Source organism: Betta splendens, chromosome 6, assembly GCF_900634795.4.
Source record: "Betta splendens chromosome 6, fBetSpl5.4, whole genome shotgun sequence".
In the NCBI taxonomy this organism is placed as follows: domain Eukaryota; kingdom Metazoa; phylum Chordata; class Actinopteri; order Anabantiformes; family Osphronemidae; genus Betta; species Betta splendens.
The window spans coordinates 14903724-14925558 of NC_040886.2; the positions used below are offsets into that span (position 1 = coordinate 14903724).

General features: G+C 43.1%; 1 protein-coding gene across 3 annotated transcripts in view; it reads left to right on the plus strand.

Annotated features, from left to right (window-relative positions):
* Window positions 1-471: 471 nt before the first annotated feature.
* The window catches only part of LOC114857087 (contactin-1a-like), a 48085-nt gene continuing 26721 nt past the window's right edge, over window positions 472-21835 (plus strand). The window contains exon 1 of one of the 3 annotated variants that reach the window (XM_029153221.3): window positions 472-618. The gene's annotated coding sequence lies outside the window, so the exon portion shown is untranslated. Of the gene's footprint in view, window positions 619-17930; window positions 18203-21835 lie in introns of those variants that run through there. The other 2 variants (XM_055510023.1, XM_029153222.3) reach the window with 2 other exon arrangements.

Consider the following 21835-nt stretch of genomic DNA (forward strand, 5'->3'; position numbering starts at 1 on the left):
TATAATAGAACGCTGTGTCCCTGTGGTACAAGCCCGAGGGCAGAATGTCCAGTTTGAGGAGAAATGACTGAAATCGAGCCTTTTGATGAACACAGCGATGCTCTGTGGTAACAAACGCTGACTCACAGGCTTTAAAACCCAGAGCACATCATCAGAGGATTATCTATTAGACAGTGGTGCATTCATAAAGTCTCCATGTAAATTAAAGGTAAACCGTGGAGAACAGCTTGAAAGCACATTAAATCTGAGCGTAATGAAAGGCAGCAACAGCTGCACGAAGCTCACATGTGGAGGCAACGCTGAGTCACAACATCCATAATAAATGATGTTGACTGCGCTGTATTAAGGTGTCACGCGTGTGAACTTCGCAGCGTTCCCGTTCACGCGCAGCCGGAGCCGACGGGGACGGAGCCCCTCCTGCGGAAGAGGACGGAGCAGCGCCCCCTGCGTCCGCAGCCAGACGCCGCCGCCATCCAACCCACGGGGACGGGACCGCGGCTCCGCCACTTTCTCTCCCCGCTCCCGAGCGTCCGGCGACGCGCTGCTGAGCAGGTGCGAGGATCGGATCGTGACGGGCGCGCGGGCGGACGGACGGACGGACGGACGCGGCTACGAAAGGTGAGCACGGCGGCCGGAGTCGCGGGGGGAAACTGTGCGTTTGACATCATTTGCGGGGACGCCAGGCGCTGCGTTTTGACAGCTGAAATCAGTGTTGTTTACAACGGGCTGAGTGGGCTGCGCGGATGGGATGGAGCCCATTCAGCCCACCGCAATGCAGAACGGCTACCGACGTGGCTCCGGGGAAGCGGCGCTGGCCGTTTGTGTCCTAATGACAGATGCGGGGAGATACGGAGGCTGCGGGGTTTGACTTATCGCGGTGCGGCGGGGATGAAGCTGTTACATGATCCGCTGCACATCCTGGCGGGCGTGCATCCTCCTTCCCCCGCAAAAAAAAAAAAAAATAGTCGATGTACCGATTTTGCAATGCTTTAACTCTTTGCAGCACACGGGCTTGGAGTAAGTCTCCTTATTAAATCCAGCATTAATTGGAGCTCGCCAGAGGCCATCGCCTAACAGCGCCGCACATGCCGATGATTCAAACTGCCGCCCGCCTCAAAGCCAAGAGATTAGGGAGCACCCCGTGGCGGCGAGCGCTTTCATCTGGGGTGGAACTAAGACGCATGTCTTGGTTTCAGCGCGGCGGCTGATTGAGGCGTGTGACTCGGCTCTGTCATCTTCGCCGGCAGATCCCAGCCGAAGCGCCGTGTAATGGCACATTCACGTCGTCAGGGCGTCAGGTGCCACGAAAGGTGTGTGGGCGCGTCCTGAGTCAGGAGATGAGGAGGGTTCAGTGGTGAGAGCCTGCTCATCCTACGTGCTGCTATAATAATGAGCTTGAAGAGATCTTTAGGTGTAAGGAAGGGTAAGGTAATAGAAAATATAAATGACCACTCACCACTAACATAATGGCTTTAGCTATAGATAAAACAGTCTTTATAATGCTCTTAAAGATTGCCTTAAGTGCATTTCTTAAAATACAGTATCCTGTAACAAACAATACAGCATCAATTACGCCACTAAAGCTGCTGCATCTCTTGTACTTTGCTGAAATTAGCTTCTAATAGCATTTCACATTCTAATCAATAGCACTAAACTGGCGGAGGAAATTACTTCTATATTCTTTTGCTGTTTACAGTTCTCTACGGATCATTACCTGTGTTTTCTGTATCTTCCACGGGTCTGTGATTAACACACTGTGTGGATGTACGTTTCTGAACTGGTGTCACGTGTGAGGACCCTCGTTGGGTGTTTGTCATGACTAAATCAGAGCAATAAGTGTGGCGCAAAATGTCAGAGGGATTCCACGGCCACCTGCGAAGCCTGTAATTCTGACTGCTGCTAATGCATGCCGTGCTGTCCTGTGTACCCCCCGAGGACAGACCCTCTCCTTCATGTAGGTGAATGAATTCCTTTTGCTCCGATCGAGTCTAGTCCCCTGCGTCCAAAGCAGCATCTTGCATTTGAACTTCTTGCGCCACAATACGTGGAATTTTAAATGTTGTAATACGATTTTTCCCCTGACTAATGAGGAACTACTGTATTTAAATAACTGTGCTTGCAAATTTCTCTGCTGACTCTACAGGCTACAGCCTTACTTCCCATTTGTGTCACAGTCTTGCTTCTCTTTGGGTTTAAAGATTTAGTCACACACTTCTGTCACATATTGCTGTAGACAAGCTAACAGCACTTGAGCCGTCTTCAACCAATCTATCTCCAATTCACTTGTGAATATTTGTATTATTTAGCAGGAAAAGGATTGTTTTGTTTCCCAGTGTCAGTCAAACAACATGGTCTTTAGACATTATGATTTTGGTGCTCAGTACAGAATCTTGGATGTTTTCCATGTAAGATTAAGGTATTTTAGACTTCTTTTAAGAGATTAGATTTGTTTCCAGATGTCCTTCTGAGCCCTGGACGACAAAGTCTTGGGCAAGGACTCAAAGCATTAGCTGAATGAAGGAAGACAGATTTCGTGTGTGATTTTGAAAAGGCTCTGGACTGATTAGGAGCGCCGGCATTTGGCAGCAGGAGGGATGGTTTGTTAGGAGCTGCTCATTCTGCCACACTGGGTACAGTGTCAGTCATGCTGAGAAAAACACATACATCATGGACTTCTATCATTGTTGAAGTAGATATGCTAGGACAGAATATAGCAAGACCTGGCGGTCCATGCGTGTGAGCATTGTGTATGGAAATGCAAAAAGCAGCACATTTTGCTGAGACTCTCTGCACTGCACCTCTAAACAAGGGACTCCCTCAGCCCTGCTGACAAAACACGTGAGGCTCTAGTCTCCGTGCTCCTTTTAGATGGCTCAGCAATATTCATATTCAATAGTGAGAGCCACTAATGGTACGACAGCAACGCAGACACATGACGTCTTCTGTGTTTGCCTGGATACAGGCCTCTCCTCTGTTCAAGCCCACGGAGGAGAAAGGGTCTCAGTCCTCATCTGCTGTCCCCTGCTGTAGAGTACAGTGTGCAGCGCCTGCCGTTCATTCTCCCATTGTGGACCTGCTCCCTGATCTCTGCATGCGCGTGACCCCATAGGTCTCATGTGAAGAGACGGGGCTAAGTGGGCACAGTGTGCATTTGTATGCCACTTGTTGATCGTGAATCTTATTTCCTGCTATGTTATTTTTTCAGCAGTTTTGTTATTCTAGTCGTCTTGCGAAGTGGTCATGCACGTATCAACAGAAGCCAAAAGAATTAGCGTAATTGGCAGATTGCAGAAAGGAGTCACCCTATTTTGAAGATAACAATGGAAAATTACTTATAATTGCCTGTTTTCAGTTCCTGAAACATCTTAGACTATGAAACTGGGGGAGGGGGCATTTTCTGGATGTTCTATACCAGTGTAGTGTAAGGCCTGTAATGATTAACACGATCTGTAATGAAGACGATGAATCTAATGATGTCTAATAGCACTTCAGGAGGCCAGTTACTTTTATACAATACATCACAGAAATAATGGAATCACTTGTTTCTATGATGAGGATAATACACAACAGCCTGCGCTGATGGCCTTTTTTGGATTTACATGAATGCACTACATTTTCTGCAGGTAAAAATAGATGTGTTTGATTTGACCTACTGTCTTTTCGCCTATTAATAGTTTTGCAGAAATATTATTCATACAGTGACCAGGTAAATGCATTGTGTTGTGTGGTGTAGCTCTGAACGCGTAACATGAAGTGTCTTTTATCAAAGAAGCTTTTATCTGCTCCACTTCCATTTAGCTGCTCGATAAAGTGACGGGCATCTTTGGGGACTCTTCTCTAGATTATCTGTCTGCCAGGTGATGTCTCGTCCAGCATCAGATTGCTCCATCTCCTTTGAGATAATGTGATGTGCACATGCAGATAGTGTCTAGAAGCTGCTGGTTACTTCCTCTGCCACTCACAGGGAAGTTTCTGTAGAATGACATTGATCAATGACATCATTGTGACAGAAAATGCACTTTCAGCAAAACATCAGAAAAAGTACAACTGGCCTATAAAAAACATCAATGATAGATAAAAGAGGTCAGTGACAAGCTGTGTACAGTAAATAACAGCATTGTTTATGCAAACTGATTCATTTACAGTAGTGTTCATGTATCTGATGAGTTTGAGATAGTGATCAGCATCATGCAACATTTGAAAAGGAATGGAATCTGTAACTAGGTTAAATCTGACAAGATTTCATGTGTTGTTTATGATTTCTCACTCAGTTTTCTCTGGGATATTATTAGACTTTACAATCAAAGCAAATCTTCAGGGATTTACAGACTCAATTAGAGGGAGATTACAGATGTGTGCCCTTTGCCTAGTAATTCTTGTTAATGGCACAATCAGTTATTTTAATTTTTCCTGGTAATATTTGGCTTTTTCTATCACAATGCCAGCACAGAAAATTGCTTGTTTGTTTTTTAGCAGCACGGACTCACTGGGATATGTTCAGTTTTCACAATAATATAAAGAGTTATTTGCTCATTAAGTAGCTAATTGCATTTCGGCTCCTACTAGCCAGCACTTAAGAGGCTGAACCTTAATATTGACAGTAAGTTAAAGTGACAGCACTTGAAGGCTAACAAGTCCAGGTCCTTAATTAACTAATCAATTTCAAGAATATCTCTTGCTAATTTAACATTTCACGCATAGCAATACCGTGTTACACGCACAGGACTGATTTCTCACGCGGGAGTCTTAAAGCCATCTGTTTTTACACCTTCACAGGAGCAGTCACATATAGTGAGTATATTGTTTACAACACTACACGCTACTTTGGTCCAAGAGATGGCTTATTTCATGCAGTTTGAAAATCAATAGAGCACATCTAATTTATTCCCTGGGATTTCAATCAGGGGGCAACGATGTAGAAAACAGTTGTTTACGAGTAAATTCCTGCATCTTAAATTCTACTAATGACAGAATCTGTAATGACCTTTAAGTGTCTGAGATTAGTGACTTCATATTTAATTAGACTGAAAGAAAAATGATCACTTTTTGCTGCTGGAAGGTTTAGCATAGCCTCTTTGACATACCCTTAGATACCATAGTCTGCATGTAAATGGTGTTATTTACATGTAGCAGCATTTCAAAGTGTAGAGACCATCCTTTATCACTGATATTCTCGGCAAAGCTCTACATTCTTTTGGATTTAATCCTTTTTAATCTTGGTTCATTGTGGGGATGTAAAAGCTTACTGTCGATTCAAAGGCTTGAGCTGTTATCTTATAGTCCTGGGGATCAAGAACAAGCACGGCGGTGAAGCGAGCTGTCCACTTAGGCACAAAATTATCTTCCTTGTCAGGGCCCAGCCAGGCTTGGAGCGCTGTCTACAGGCCTGTTGCCATGATACTTCGCCTACATGCTACTGCAGCGTAAAAGGCTTGATATGCTAATCACAGTATACGTAGCCTTATAGTGATGATGCTTGCTGTGCTGTGGTCGACAGCTCAGCATACTAAACTCAAGTCGTGAACCCGCCACCAGTTGTATGTTGCAAGTAATGAAAGCCCGATGGGGTCAAAGGGGATCCTTACTCTAATCAAAAACGTCCTTGGGAGGAAGCGCGTTACCTTGAGCCGCCTGTGGGAGGGGCCATATTTGTGAGAACTGTATGGATAAAAGAGTAATCGCAGAGAGAGTCCAAAGGCGAAGGTCTCCTGGCACATGGAGTGAATACTGAAGAAGCTTAGCACTTGGGAAGCCTCATTATACATTTAGGGGCGTCCTGTTTTCCCACTCTCTGGACAGCTGGACAGCTAAATTGTTTGTGGATCAATAGATTAGTTTCCTACTGGCTCAACAGAGTGAGTGAAGTGCATTTAAACCAAAGAAATCCCATTATACTTGCCAGAGATGGGGAGCATAGCACTATGGGGCCTCTGCAAGTGCTATTTCTATGGCCATTATTCAATCTGCCTCTTTGTTTACCTGCAGTCATTTTGAGACCACCCACTGGTATTTTACAGTGATGCTATGTTTTTATTAATCTATTTTAGTAGAATTTCATGCATTAATATCCCCAAATATTCTTACTGTATTTGGTGATATTTTTAAAATAATTGTCTGTGCACTGTGCTTTCTGAGTAATTCATCGCATCATGTTCATTTCTGGAACAGTCTCTTACAGACAGGATCATTTAAAAATTCAGAGGGTCTAGGGTGCTGTCCTGCTGATTGTGTATTTGCTGCTTATTATGGTTCTCGCCGAGCTGCTGCGTGTCTGTATTGATTAAATACTTATTTAGAATGCGTGTTGATTTTCAGCCCAGCTCTGAGTAAAAAGGAGAAGGGGAAGGAAGGAGGAATGAGAGGTATAATGAAACAGAGGGACACAAAACATTTGGAGCTCTTCCTTCATTCCTGAGATCAGTGTAACCAGAAATAAAAGCGGAGCTGGTGCCGGTCTGGGCTGTGGGCCTCCACTGTCCTCTTCTGGCTCTCTTGCTGTGCTGCCGGTGTGTTTGTGCTTTGCTGGTCAGCTGGGCCTTCGGTTGTGTTTCTACATGAAGAGCCCATTGATACCGGCAACATTAGCATTCGCTGTGTGTGAGCACGACAAACGGGTTGATTTTCTGTTTCACACTAACAAACCTGGTCTCGCTGGCTCCCCTCAAAGGGTCTTAAATCAGCCCTCTTGTTGCATAGCTAATGAATGTGGACTAAAGGGGTCAAAGAATGCTTACGTATACAGTATATATATATATATATATATATATATATATATATATATATATATATATATATATATATATATATATATATATATATATATATATATATATATATATACATACACAGTGTATATATACAGTATAAGGCCCTGTTCTGCCAAGGTACATGTCCAACTGACATGATGATACTGTCACATCTGGCTGGAACCCTACAAGTTGATGTAACCACCTGCGTCATGGTTTCTGTAAGAGCTACTGGGACCAGACGCCAGCGCTAATAGCTTTGGACAAACTGCCCTTAAGTGTCCCAGCACTACAGTTGTTTCCGTTGGCGTGTCATTATTCAGATCTGAACACAGCATTGTGAGGGAGTCTGGCTGACTTATGCATGAGACTTGTGCACTAATTATGCACCAGATTCTTTTCCCTGGCTCGGTTTGTAGCTTCAGGAGCTTCTGTTGCAATCTGCTAATTCATGCTGTTGACGTTATTCTCACAATTTTCACTTGGCAACAGCAAATCGCCTCTGAGAAGAAGCAGCTAATATTATCCCATGAAATATAAAATGCGATTGCGGTGTATACCCTCCCTGTGTTTTAATTATCATGAGTCAGAGTACTGTTTGAGCGAGTCACCCTGATGCCAAAAGGGAGGAGAGATGGAAGGAAACCCAGCATGCTAATTACAGACCCTTTTCTTCTTCTGTTGTACAATTCAGCCTCCCTGTAAAGGAATTTATAAGAAGAGTAAACAGGCAAATGGCCACCTTATAATTCCTGTTATTGGCCGTCTAGACTGAGGGATGTACCAGCAGTCACAGCTTCCTCTCCCTGCCAAGTGGAAATACTGTATCTCATTATTATGGGAAAAAAAATAAACCATGCATGCAAATGAATGAGCTTATTGGTTCCCAGCTCAGTAGGTCATGGCTGTGGCCAGCTGCCATACTGTAGAGCCTCATGAAATGTGTTAGTAGGATAGCAGCTAGTGTCACTGCCTGGATTATTCATGAGAAAGGTGCAGTGGCACAGAGTTGAGCAAAGGGCATCCAGAGGTGAATCTGACTGCGAGAATGTGCACTCCTTTCTTTTCTCCTGAGCTCTTTTCACACATGCTCCCCCCACCCCGACTCACCCCGTTTTGCAGTAGTGTGACTCTTATCTGCAACACACAGCTCCACTCACGCTGCTCACACAGGGCTGTGGTGTGTGGAGGACAGACCGTGTCACGGCAAGCACACATAACTCCCATCTGCACACACACACACACACACACACACACACACACACACACACACACACACACACACACACACACACACACACACACACACACAGGGGACAAAGCAAAACACTGCTCCTCCATATGACTGAGTGAGAGGAGGAGGGGTTGAAAGTGGCTGTTTATAGAGTCTGCTGAAGTACATAATGTTATTCACATCCATGCATGACTAAACAGATTATGATTATGTGACTTCAGTCTATTGCAACTAGGAAGGCTTCCATGTATGCAACAGTAAACAACAGCATCACGCTAAATAACTGATGAATCACATTTCCCTCAGGAAAATAAACAAAACACAGTAATGAGAAAATGATTTGATAGAAAATGACCAGAACCAGAGCAGATGACACCAGCTGGGTTTGAAGTTTTCCTCTGTTTTCAGTTATGCTAATTTGTGCTAACGTCTAGCGGGTTCTTAGCTCCAGCTTTCTATTCAATTTATACAGTATGCACAACAATAGACTGAATGATTCATGAATAAATGGATCGTTTAATCTAATTCTCTAGAAAGAAAAAGAAAGTATTCCTCTAAATGCCAAAAGGCTAAAACTGAAACAAGCTAACATTCTTTATGTTCTTTTATGCATTTTAATGTTCTGATCCGATGAATATAATGCTGCAGGCTGTTTTTTAACATTTTAAAAATAGACCTCAAGCGTTATACAAAATATACAACCAGACACTTCAGTGCTGTCACGTACAGGCAGCACTTTTAGAGCACAAACATCTGTTTGAAGCATAATATGTGAAATGTCTCTTAACCTAGTCTAGCTTTCATCGGGGCACTGGAGGAAAGGCAAGTGTGATAGTAAGTGCTGTTAGCCGTCTAGTTGGGTGGACGGCTGAGATGATGTCTGAGCCTCAGGTGGGTTTAGTGCAAACAGCCTCATTACAGTGAAGAGATGATTTTCTTATGTAGAGTTAATAATCTTGTAATCTGAATTCAGTGGAAGCACACACACACACACACACACACACACACACACACACACACACACACACACACACACACACACACACACACACACACACGTCCTGTCTACACAGTGAGCTGTCACATTCAGTACACCCCCCCCTTCTTTTGTTGTTGTTGTGTTGTTGTTTAAGGGGGCACCTGTTCTATGTTATGGGAAGTGATCGCATGCCGTGACTTGGCCAAAAAGCACCAGATGACTCAGGTCTTTACTCGGGCTGCGCTCATTGTCAGTCGACACACACGCTGCTTCCCAACAGGCTGTCTGACTGTGGCCATGTGCTTGGCAGTAAACACAGGTGACTGGGTCTGTTGACATGGACGCTCTGTTCCCGACGTGATGATAGAAAGGCCTGGTCCAGATGAAGCCTTAGCAAATATCCATTGATTTTTTTAAATAAACAAGCAACCAACAGAGAAAAAAACTAAATTGGATCATGTTTAAACATGTCTAAATATATTTGCATACCTTTATACTCAGTTGTTGGCGCTTTCAACAAGAGCCCACGCTGACTGTTTGTTATAGTATATGCAGCATTTCAAGGAAGAGCTGCTTGAGTGCCAGATAACATGAGAATATTATTTTACGCATAAATGCACCCATTGAGAAAGACCAAGGAGCTTGTAGTGGCACATGTAGTGGAGGAAGACTTCCTGATGGGCCACCATGAATATGCATGGCACTGCTTAAAAGCACTGGCACAGGCTAATACAGTATGGCAGTCAATGGATTCACAGAGCAGGCTTTGTCTTGTCTACTTTGAACTCTGGAGGAGGTGTCTGAGCCTTCTGCTTAAACTGCTCAGCCCTAAAGTTCCACTGCAGAATAATATTGCTTGGGAAAATCTTTAAATCTTATACAGTACATGCCACCTCATATGAGGAGGCTAAATCTGTGCTAATCATAATTCCTTAGTATTTAATGACTTATTTATTTCCAAAATCACTTGGAATAATGATGTTTCATTTTTGGTATACTGCTGCAGCTAGTTCAATAAATGATTTACTTAGAATTTACCAAAGTAAACAACTCACCATGTGTCTGGTGCATTAGAGAGTTCTAAAAATGCCTGTTGGTCTATTTTTCTTCCCTCTTCTTGTGGTCCAAACAGATGTTGTCAATGTAGCTGACATGTTCCTCTACTTTTAGTGTTCTAGCCATGTGTAATGTGTCACCTTTCCATCCATATTTGCCTAAATGGGAGTATGCGACCATGACAAATAAGAAATGAATAAATATCTGCAGGACTCCTCAAGTTTTAAACCTAGAAATTATGCAAGGAGGCCCTTGGCATTGTGTCAGCTTTGGCACCAGAGCCATAGCAGCCACAGTGGTGTCACTAAATCGAATTATCATTCTGAAATGTTCAGCACATGCAGAACATGTTTTAATATACATGTAGTCATCTGTAGGTGTTAGTTTTGATATTAGAATAAGAGTAAAGCTGAGGCCACATGTTTCCTTACCGGAATAGATTTGGCTGAAGAAGAAGAAGAAATGTTGGACGTGGCGAAGAAATACAGCCATCATTCTAAAAGCACATCCGTAAAAGATCCGCTAAACGACCTTATGGACTTTTTCACAGATTTTCCTTTGCAACATGGAGTCTGTGCAGATCCTAATGCAAGCAGAAATCTTCTCAGAGCAGGAAAATAATGGCAATGACAATGGTAAAATAATGCCCAGGGTGTTTTCGCTTTAGTAAAATGGAAAAGGACATAAAAGCACAGTACGAACAGAGAAAACAAGCTCACCCACTGTTACTAAAGGTGGAACAATTAAGTCAGTCTGAGTCTGTTGCTACCATATATTTTTCTTACTGATGGAAAACCAATTAAAATGCCAGGACCAACAATACATTTGTGTTACAAGCATCTCTACTGATATGTCCCTCTGCCTTAGTTCTGTCCGTATTAAGTAAACTATACCAGCCAGCTCATTATTCATTATATACATTATTTAGTATATTGAAATTTAGCCTTTATTTTGGCCAGTCAAATGTTTGTTTTCAGTAATGTGTTTAGGACTGAGGGAAAACAACATAAAATATCGGGTCTCTCAGAACGTTGTTGATTTTGATGTTTTTCTGGGCTTTGTTGACAAAAGGAAAAGTGAAGAGCGTGAGAGCAACCTCATCCATCTGGGAACTGAAACAGTGGGAAAAGGAATAAAGAACTAGAGAAACGGTTTCTTCTGTAATCCTCCTAATTATGGATTAATTGCTGCTGTGATACACACTGGTTAGTACCAGATTAATAAATCTATACAGTTCCGTTAATCAGCCTGTGTGACTCAGACTTACCTCAGCTACGCTGATAGCACCTATCAGGCGTAGTCAGAGCCTTCTAAAATACGACTGGATTGGTGAATAAATGTCAAACACTGGCACATAATTCAGCTACATCCACAGAGATGCGGCTGTTTTTCTTGCAGTGTGCAGCATCTTGTGACCATCACTGACTGTAATTGTGTGTCAATAGTCGTTGTAGTCTAATGTGCTTAGAAAGTACATTTTTGTGCCATTTCATAATCACTATAAGTGCTGAGGCGAGGGAACGGACAGGACTCCTGTTCGCTCCTCCTTGTTTAAACATATCCACCCACAACCTCAATCACTCTGGAGTTGCCAGGTTTCACTGACAAAGCTGAAAAAGAACTAAAAAGCATGTGGATGAGAAGAAACTCTAGATTGACTATTTTTTAAGTTTTTGTCGAGGACAATAAAGATTACGGCCATTAAAACACATACAATCAGTTCTGTTTTAGTTTCTGGTAACAGTTCCTACTTTAGGAATCCTCCTAAATTTTTGTCTGCTCATTCTGACATGAAGTTGTAGGAGATCATGTTTGTTTTCATCTGTGCATGTCTGCATTTGTTGAGAGAGAGGGGGAGATGGTGTGAAATCTCCAGAGCAGAGGGAGACACAAAGACGGGACCTGGGTTCTGTGCTGTGACCGTGTTCGCTAATTAAGTGTCAGACCTATTTTCGCCACTCCAGGATGAAAAGCTCATACAGTATCTCGGGCGATGGGACACGCGCATTCTGTTACCATTGGCTCGCTCCCCAGGGGCCTCGGTCTTTTTGTGTGGGCATGCGTGCATGTGGATAAAAGTCTGCAGTATCATTAGTGTGGGTAGCCTTGTCTCATGAATACTGCAAAAGCTGTGAACATAGATGTAACAACATAGCAAAATGTCACTGTTACTGTCACCAGTGCTCCAGTGATCACACGGGCACAGTTTGACCGAGTGGCAAGTAGCATGTGTGACGGAAAGAGAATGATTTTAATATCAATACCGTGGTGTAAAAAGTAGCATTATCTTCTATTGATATGTTGATTATGCTTGTTTATATTCAAATCTTGTCTTATCTCATTTTCGATATTGAGGGATCTGGAGTTTCTTTTAAATAAGCAGGTATAATTTTACAAATATTGTTCCTTACTAGTTCCTAACTTTGTAATTTACCTAGTCTTATTACATACAGTACTGTACTGTATGTAAAAATGCGGCGTTGAAGGAGATTATCACATTGTTTCTTGTTGTGTTAATGTAAAGCCAATATAGAATTCCAGGTTCCCTTTACCGGCTGGGAAGTTATTTCCTTGATAAATTCCCGCCTGTCGTCACGCGTCTGGCTGCACACTTCAAATTGTATGTGTTTTGTTCAGCGAGCATGAAAATTGCCCTATTTAATGACTCCCTCGCATAGTTCTCAAGATGCAATGCCTCTCAACTCAGCAACCTTTCATTTACGGGTTTCCAACTGTATAGACATCGGTGCTTTAGATGGATTACAGATTTCACTTTGTGATTTTTGGATTATCTGCATTGTACTGAACATTGTTACGTGCTGGTGCTGCAGGGCATAAGTCATATTTTGTCCAGTCCTAAAAAGAGCAGCATTGTCCTTGTGACATTTATCAGTCACTTAAATGCCAGTTGACCTATATTTGGAACCCTGAGTCAAAGGAGGGGCAGGCTGGCCTGAGCATAGGGCAGATATCTAGTCTAATATTGCTTAATGTGGCTCCTAGTGACATAACGTGCGTCACGGCCATGAGGAGGACATTGACCTAAAACCACTGTGCTTTCATTGTGTAACGCAGAACACAATCTCATAAACAACCTGCATCATTTTTGATGCTAAACTAATGAATGTTCAGTATCTTTCATTGTAGGCACCTTCCATCAGATATTTACAGTGGGAGGATGCAGAAGAGTCGGGGGAGCTTCAAAGCTTATTATCTATGCATTGATGACTCCTCTGGTCCAAGAATCAATACAGGCTGACTGGCTCCAGGGGCGTAAGGCCCACTACAGGAAAGGAATATCTCCAAACGATCTATTATGAATGAGAAGAGGAAGAGGAAGAAGGATTAAATGAACTGGTGACATAAGGGGTGCAAGATAATGGGAAACAACAGGAACAAGGGATGGGAGGACGCAGAGGAGCATAATGGATAAGAGGAAGAGTTGAGTAGGAGGAAGTAAAGGTGAAATGAGTGGCAAGTTCTTTTTATGGTGCTGCTGGTTCCTAGTGTTGTGATGTTTACCTCCAGCTGAGGGAATGGACAGTCCTTGTAGCTATTAAAATCAAACTCCCTGTTTGCCTCCCTTCAACTTTGGTATCAGTTCTCGTTATTATTCCCTGCTTACGCATCCTTCCCACTGTACTGATCTTTTGCCATGTTGCCAGTTGCCATGCTTTCTGGCCATACCCTGTTATCTCATCCTCCGTGGAAAACACACATGCACCCCCAACCCCCTCCTTAGCCCTCATCCGTCTCCTGCTCCTTTTCCTCCTCCTCCTCCTCTGTGATGTGGGGTCACAGCTGGGGAGCCATATGATTTGACAGCTAAATGTTTGTGAGGGTGTACGCGATGGTGGGGGGCTTCTGTGCTCTTTACAGCCTGTGATAGAAGGGGCAGGGTGCCATGACAGCAGTTGCTAACCAGCACTAGCAGACCAGCCGTTTATCCTTAGGGAATAGTGTAAAGGAGAGATATACAGCTGGCTCCACGGCTGCCAACTGAGCACCAAGGGGACACAAACTACAGGCATTGTGAGGTTCCTCTGTGTGCAAGTCAGGCCTCAGGAACAGAGGTGGGTGGCAGAGAGGGCTCCCTGTTTGGCTTCTGTATACATAGTGTGCAGCAGCCAGAGCAGAGAGAGGAGCGATAGGAAGCTTGCTAGCTTCTCCTGAGTTATTGCAGGGATGTGTGTGTGTGTGTGTGTGTGTGTGTGTGCGTGTGTGTGTGTGTGTGTGTGTGTGTGTGTGTGTGTGTGTGTGTGTGTGTGTGTGTGTGTGTGTGTGTGTGTGTGTGTGTGTGTGTGTGTGTGTGTTCTCCAACACAGCTCAACTCCGCTAGTGCCAGGATTCTGTGCTGTGCCAAGGGAACAGCTCATTATCTGCCTCTCAGAAAGAAGCGTCGTACCTCAGTACTGCGGCGCTGCTCACATACAGTCGATGCATCTGGACCTATTGCAGCACTGTGTTTGTTTGTGTGGGCTTCCCAGTGGTTCCTTTACAGTGTTTCAGTCTGTGGTTGGTGGGGGGCATTTTACCAGTAGCATCTGGGGCCTTTCTTCTTTGCATGAGTCTTGTGATGTTTACATTTTGGTTTGTTAGTACATTACATGCATGTTCCCACTGTGTCTTGTTACTAAATGCTGTACACTGAATGTGCATTGTTTGTGTATTTGGCCGTGAATATTATTGCATGGTTGGAAATATACTGTAGCTTGTGGTGTAGTATTTTTTCATCTCAGAAGCCGCTTCAAGAGTGAAGGAACACATAATGTGTCACTGTGACCTTTATGTAATGACTTTCTATGCATAATTTTCATTTGGCCTGCTCCATGAACAGACGTCTGTCATGCTCCCCTCACCCTCAGAATCAAGCTCTCTCTCTGTGCTTTCATGTGAAAGCCAACACTGCGCTGTTTGATCACTGTGTTAAAGTGATGGATGGGTTATTTTCACTGAATCGAGCATTCTGAATGTTGTCCAAATTATTCTGGAAAATGCAGCAGTGAATTGAATGAAGCGATAAACCAAGGTGAGATAACATAAGCTTGAATTTTCCTGTCTATAAAGGACGTGAAAACCAATTTTCGTCACTCTTGCTGTTTTAGGAGAGTTGATTTCTCCAAACCTCTCTCCTTAGGATTTCAGGGCTTCAGTGGATGCTCTCACGCATGGGTCGTACTGTATGTGGTAACTGTGGTTTGTTTGTATTTGGATGTTTTCTCGCCTGTTACATTTTTAAACAGCCCAACTGTCTCGTACCGCTTCCCTCATGTCCCAGCTGATACTGGGAAAGCACTGGCACCAAGAGCCGACTGCTTTTCAAGGTATCTTCATTCACCTCCGAACCTCGCGACACTCAAATTAACATGTACACAAAAGAGCTGGTGGACAGGTTACACCCATTGATTTCCTCCCCTACTGTAAGTCACAGGTTGACTGTCGGCTTCTGCTTTTATTGTGTTTGACTCACTGAGCAGCAACAAAAGGCTTTAAAGAAAGGTTCCGATCCGGACGGTTTAGTTTAAAGTAAAGCCTTTGCAGAGCCCCCTTTTAGAGATCAACCATGAACAACAGCAGTAAACCCGAGTCTAGGTTCTGAATCACTAAAGTGTTTTGACCTGCCGTGGAATTGATGGCTCACTATCTATTGATTAAGACGAAGCTGATGACCCACACGCTGACGCTTCACATCTACGCACATGCACTAGTTCGCAACACACACAAGCAGGGAGGCAGATCGATGGAGGACAGGCTTTTTTTCATGCATCCAGTGTTTTAATTATACGGTTGAGATGCAACACCACATCGGACGTGGTGGGCATAAAACCAGGGCACAGCAGATGTCAGACAGCTAAAAGACTTATCTCTAATGTGGATCACATGAACTCCATCAGTGTTAAGTTTCTCTATTACCACAGAATTCTACAGCAGCATGAAAAAGCACACAACTCTCACGCAGGCCGAATGGACCGCTGCCTGAGCAGTGACTTATGGGATTCTACCGAGTCAGAAATATTGGGTAAATCACGTTGAAAGAAAAAAACAACTAAGCATTGGAGCCAGCCAGACACAAGCCCTGCTCAACTGCTGCACTCAGCGCCCTGCTCCACGTGCTCCTGAGAGATCGGGATCGGTTTTTATTATCCAGCCAGCTCATGGTTAATGAATAGGAGCTGAGAAAGGAAAGGTATGGCTGACTTTAACCGTCCTGGTTGATGGAAGTGTAAGCCATTAGGTAGGATTTGGTCTTAAGGGTCATCTGTAGCCCGTTTGACCTGAACCATTAGCTTTAATGACTTGAAGGTTAAGTGAACCTACAGTAACTGTGGTTGTTTTCTGTACCGAAAGACCCACAAAGTTAATGCTTCTCTCAGCCAAGACATTTCCTTCCCTTTACTCATTAAGAATTACCCAGTTATGGATGGTAATAGGTTATCTGGACAGATTTGGGATCTTTGCATTATTTAACAATGTGAAACCTGGTCAATTGAATCAATATACTGCAGAGCTGTGTTTTCTTGTCCCAGTGCAGTGTTTTTAGCCTGACTACATTCTTCATCTTGTCAGATTTAGCTACACACAGCGCTACCCCGTGTGTAGTTATACAGGCATAAAGCACAGGGAAAGTCGCACAGATTTGTTAAATCTGTCCCCACGACCAAGTCCCTGCAACCCTTGCACAGCATAGTGCAACACACTGCAAGTTCCCTGTGTGAGAATATGTGGTGGCTGCTTCCCATCTCCAGAACAGAGTGGAGTTCACTTAAACCTAATGTCATCACACAGAGTACGAATTTAGGAATTCACAAGTAGGAGCAGCTGAATAATATATCATCCCTGTTTGCCCATGAGCAGCCCCACTCAAGACCTTTAAGGCTCAGTGTCTTGCTTAATGGCTCTTGAGTAAAGGCACATTTGTTATTTTAGCTTATCTCTCCCACTCAACGTTCTACCCTCTTCAGAAAGACTTATTTATGACCCTTCGGTTTGAAAAATCACCGGTCTAACCTTTTAAGTGTTAGTAGTGGAGCTTTTATTTGGAATAATACTTAACCATTTGAGTTAAATTACATTTATAAATGGTAAAAAATGTATTGGTGGAAATTAATATTTTACATGGTCTTGAAAAATATTACTACTGAGAGGAGTATGTTTATTGGGTGAGCAGTGTAATTGTTACCTGTCAACTTTACTTCATTGTGAATGTAGTTATGTTAAAATACACTGGCTCAAAAATTAAACATTTTAAAATAACATTTTGTATTGATCTGCTTTTAATCTTTTGTTGGCCTTTTCTGTGGGTCTTTGTGGGTTTTAGCAAGTACTGAGATGTTCATTGTGCTTTTTCATTCATAGAGGTAAAACTAGACATGATCCCCCGAATTTTAACAGAGAGACGATGAATGTAGTTCAAAGAGGAGCTCTGTTAATCATGAATTTCCTTAGAGAGTAAAAAGCAAAGGGCAAAGGAAAATATCCTGTAGAATAGACTTCAGACTGGGGAAATTAATTCAACTTTTAAAAAAGCAAAATATATCACAGGGACCATCAGCGGGTTACACAACAAAACAGTGTGACCAGCACTTTTCTGGTGTTGTACTAAAAAGTCACTTGCTCTGCAGTGTTCAGCATATTTTCCAGGGGCAGAAGGATTTTGCTGTGACAGATGATGAATATGACAGTGCCGGTGATACGTCCGGCCCGATGCCAGACTAATGACGAGACTGAAGTTGTGGTTGTGGAGGACTGGGTTAAAGAGTGGGTGCAGGGAACAGGGGCTGCCCTTTCAGTTTGTGTGTATGCTAGAGTGTGTCTGCAAGCGTGTGCGAGTGGGATGGGAGGGCTTAAAAGATTAAACCCCAGCGTGGCCGCGGTGACGAGCGGAGACCCCTCCGTGCAGCGCTCTCACTGCAGGGAGGCTTCTTCACTGGTGTCCCATTTGCATGGCTCCCTGTCCTGCTCGGGGAATTAGCCTTTTCTTTTCCAAACAACCCTCCCTCCTGCACTGCACCTCGGAGAGAGAGTGCTTCCATTCAGCAGCATTTCTGTTTTCTGAGGCAGACAATGGAGCAGAGTATTTAGGACACTTGGCAGGGAAGGCCTATTGGAGGGGATGTTGAGGACACGGGCTGCTAAGTAGCTCATCTCGTCACATAGCCGCTGGCATGATAGCTTCTCCGTAGCAAGGTAAGCACTGAGCAGAGGCACATGGTGCTCACTCTAAGCTGTGTTTGTTTTACTGTGGCTCTGGTGTACAGCAGTTTGGGTGGTGATGGGTTTTCACTAATCCTGATAGTTAAGGTAACCTCCTTTTCTCCAGGACCATAATGCAATTAATGAGGGTGATTGTGGCTTATTTTATGATTACATTTCAACATTCCCTTTGTCAAATTAATCTGTGGCCTAATGTTGGATTCACCCCCACTAATCCAATAAAGGCATGAATGGAAAATGCTGTGGTGAACTGGACTTAGATTAATCTTTCCATTGTTTCCATTTATTGTAGCTACGCAATGCAGAATAAAAACACTGTACATTGTCCCACCGATGTCTTCCTTTGTGAAGTCTGAGTGGACTGATTGTCAGTGCACTTTAATTGCTACTGTATATAGGAACCGCTCATTTTTATCTGTACAGCTCTTCCACCTTGTAATTACGGCATCAGTGAAGATGTTTAACTTGTGAAGCATGTCAGTGTTTCTCCCACAGAATCCTCTTAGCCTGTGTCTTTATGGCTTTATTGGACAGATATGTGATGAGGTAATTAAGCTAAGCACGTTTGTGGTGTGCGAAGCTGCTCCAACCTCTGCGTGTATGACACTATTTATCATTCATGATTTGACATACTTTCCTTACTTGGAGGCACATTTAAAGTAACTGACATTTTAAGGCTCATTTTTTTATCCTAAAGGAGAATCTGATATACGCAGCCATGGATTTTGCATTTCTGTGTTATAAGGGATCATTGTAAAAATGTAAGGGGACATTCAGGTTGAAAGCAAACAGTAATAATACAGTAGCTGCCTTCTGATATTTAGCATTACCTTTTTATTGCACCACAGATTGTTATAATCTTGGAAAGGTAAAACTACTATACTGTAGCTACAATAGACAGATAGACATTACTTGACAGGGAAATGGGTAAAACAGGTTCACAACCTCAGGGATTCTTTTCTTGACAACCTTGGCTGCTCGGATTGGACGCTCACTGTTCAGTTTTCTGGGTCAGGGGGAATCCCCTGGTGAAACATGTAGTAGAGATGAATGTTAGTCTCTTTGGTTTTATTCCGTTGTCTTATTTGCAGTGCTTTTTAATACTTGATTTCGCTGCAGCATCACTCAGTAGGTGAAGTCAAGGAAGGTCAGATGAATAAAGCAGCAGTAGGATTTTGTACAAAGCACAGTTATAAATCATCTCTGTGGAACCATATACTTACTGAGCTGAGCTAAACGTTCCGCTGTCATGTTCTTGATTTGTTCCTCCAGCCTTTAACAGCACCAAATTATGGCTCTTCTGATGGTTGACAGAGGAAGATGAAATTCATAATCATTTTTTTATAATTCAGGTCATGTTCACTTTTGCACCTTAGACCAGCCTCTACCTGCTCTGTAATTCTCGTTGCTCTTCAGCTCCGCTTTCCATTGACTAAATGCCTGTTGTCATTGATATTCAGGTCAGCTGAAGTTGCTGAGGCTGTGTGGCCATGGGGGGCCTGGTGTTGACTGCAGGGGTGGAGATAAATAGCTCGCATTAGCACGACTGCGTCTGTTGGGTGAGAGACAGGGAAACCCAGAGAGACCATGAAAGCGTGAAGGAAGGGGGCCAGACAGAGTGGCACGGTGAGCGCCATGACGGATCATGTGCAGCAGGATTACATTGTGAACTATGCTTCGTTCTGAGTCTGACAGCTCTAGGCAGCATGAGGTGTTTAGTTTGTTTTTAGGATGGAGTAAAAGAACAGTTGTGTAGTAAATTTACAGCTGCCAGATTGAAATGGACAAACTCAAACCACCACTACATTAACGTTTAAACAGATACATCTCAAATTTATTACAAGTGGTGACATAATATTTTCAGCAAGGAAGAAAGGACAGAGCAGCGGTGAGAAGTCGCCTGGTTCCTGCATGAGTGAGAACCCCATCGTCCCAGACAGCAAGTCGTCCATCGGTCCGTGAGGCTCTGCCCCTCTAAGCTTATAGACCCTGATCCTACGTCAGCTAGACATCTGGTTTCGTTCTAACTTCTGGCCTGATACCACTGGCCAACAATAAGTGTTTACTCAAAAGTAAATGTCTGTTTCCTGGAGTCTATCCCAGACATTCCTTAGACAACGACTCTGCCAAAATACAAGGGTTATAGTACAGTCACTGCACCTTAACATGACCAGAACAGATTGGTGACTGCCTGTATAATAATATATACTATATAATATGATACATAAATATACTACAGTTGGAAGCAGTTTATGCAATAGATGAAACACAGACAGCCTGAAAAATGGATGCAGACACTACTGGAGCATTGAGTTATTTCTTACATTATAGTACAAATTAATACATCTTTTTAAAGGTGTATTAAATCTTCCTACTGCAGTAAATATCTAGTTTTTCTGAAACAGCGCTATATCCCAGTGTTCTATCACGTTCTGAATCCACTTCCTGCTTACTGTAGCAGCAGGGGGTCCGTGTACTGTACAAAGCGTGGGGAGGGCCTCGTTCTGCAGGTGCTGTGTGTGTCTTGGGGTTATTGCTTTAGCCGCTGTGTAATAGGCTTGAATTGCCCGCGTCTGTATCCTTTTATTTAATCGAATCATTCTTTCGGTCTTCTGGGAGATACGCTACAAACCTGTTTGTCTGTAGACAAGCCCAGTCTTCTTGTCCACAGAGATACGGAACAGACGGACTGCACCTTTCAGCGACACACAGCCTGTCTGAGGCTCGGTCTGAAATCAAAGTCATGTTTTTTTTGTCATAAATAATTCAACTTAGACTAAACGTATCACTGTTGTTGGTGATAAGGTATAAAAATGAAACAGCTTGTGTTTCACCCTGACTGATAAAAAAATATTGTCATATCAGGTGTCTGTTCCCCTTTTTTTTATGTGTATAAAAGGTTAAAAAAACCGTTGATGGCTGAAAGAAAGGAACCATGATGATCTGTACTGTAGTTTTATGGTGTGTTTATATCAGCGTCTGTTGGGAATATATGGGATTAAAGCCAGGATGGAAGCATAGAGATGTTGAAGGACCCAACCTTTAGAAGAGCTGTGACCGAGAGGCTTTGCTGCCTTCTGCCTCTCGCCTTTTACCTTTTGCCTTTTGCTTTTCTGTTGCTGCACACATTCTTCCTCTGCCTTCCACATATTGTATTAATAAAGGCTGAGCACGTAAAGCTATAATAATGTGGTATTCCACCACAGCCGCAAAGCATTAAATACAGAATTTAATGAATAGAAATAAGAAAAGAATGGTGACAAGTGAACACAGAACATAATGCCTTTTGTAGCCGACTGAGGAGATGATGTCAGGCCCAGCATCCCACTGTTTCATCTTCATTTATTCTGGATCGATATTATTCTTCCCGTCTCCCTTGTTTTTCCCACAGCAGCATTGGGTGATGAGTTTAAATCTTATCTGCTCAATTGCAAAATGCTGATTGAGTCAGACTGACTCAGACAGATTGTTCATGTAGCCTTTCGTGTCTCATGCCTCTGTATCAGTAACACATTATATCTGCTGGTCTACACAGCAGATTTTTCATATTTGGGAATGATTTCATTAGCATTTTTTCTGATATACTGCTGGAGTTGGATTTTCTGG